Here is a 634-nt window from a genome sequence, read left to right as displayed (position 1 = left end):
CCCCCCCTTCCCCCCTGGTCTGGAGCGGCCCCCCGCTGGCCCTCGTAAACACATCAGATCGAGCGTCCCCGTATTCAATTTGAATTTTTCTCTTGCCCTCCCGCCCGGGCCGTCTGGGCTTGGAGCACCGGCGCTCTCAGTTGGAAGTCCTGTGCTCCTCGCTGTGCCCTGCCCCTTGCCAGGCCCGGCTGTCTCCTCGATCTGTCAGAGGGGAGGAGGTTGGGGAGGGGGCCTGACCCGACATCCTGCGTGTTGCGTTTCCAGTGAAAAATGGGGGCCGTCGTGCGTCCGAGCAGTCTCTTCTTACTCCCCGGGTACACAATGATAAATCAGGACGACACACAATGTAAATGAGAAGTTTTAAATACAGGCGGGCCAAGTTTGGCTTGTGTGCGGCTTTTTAAAGGAAAAGTTTTGGTTTTCGCACGTTACCTTTGAACTGAACGTTGAGGTGTTTCTATGTTCCCCTCCCCTCTTCCGACATTCTATTCGTGTAACTTTTCTTCGTCTATCTACATGTCTTCTCCCACCTGCCGCGATAACTAGAAGCTAGACCATTAGCTTGTCAATTCGATGCGGATGAGTTTGTTTCGACGCTGAGGTGCATGGCGCCCCTCTGGCTCCAGACCCCCCC

General features: G+C 55.4%; 1 protein-coding gene across 1 annotated transcript in view; it reads left to right on the top strand.

Annotated features, from left to right (window-relative positions):
* The window catches only part of LOC113203374 (protein APCDD1-like), an 11,703-nt gene that overhangs the window by 853 nt on the left and 10,216 nt on the right, over positions 1-634 (top strand). The window lies entirely within an intron of this gene.

Source organism: Frankliniella occidentalis, unplaced genomic scaffold (assembly GCF_000697945.3).
Source record: "Frankliniella occidentalis isolate FOCC.00 unplaced genomic scaffold, Focc_3.1 Scaffold169, whole genome shotgun sequence".
Classification (NCBI taxonomy): domain Eukaryota; kingdom Metazoa; phylum Arthropoda; class Insecta; order Thysanoptera; family Thripidae; genus Frankliniella; species Frankliniella occidentalis.
Note: the sequence above shows the minus strand (reverse complement) of the source record. Positions and strands in the feature narration are given on the sequence as shown.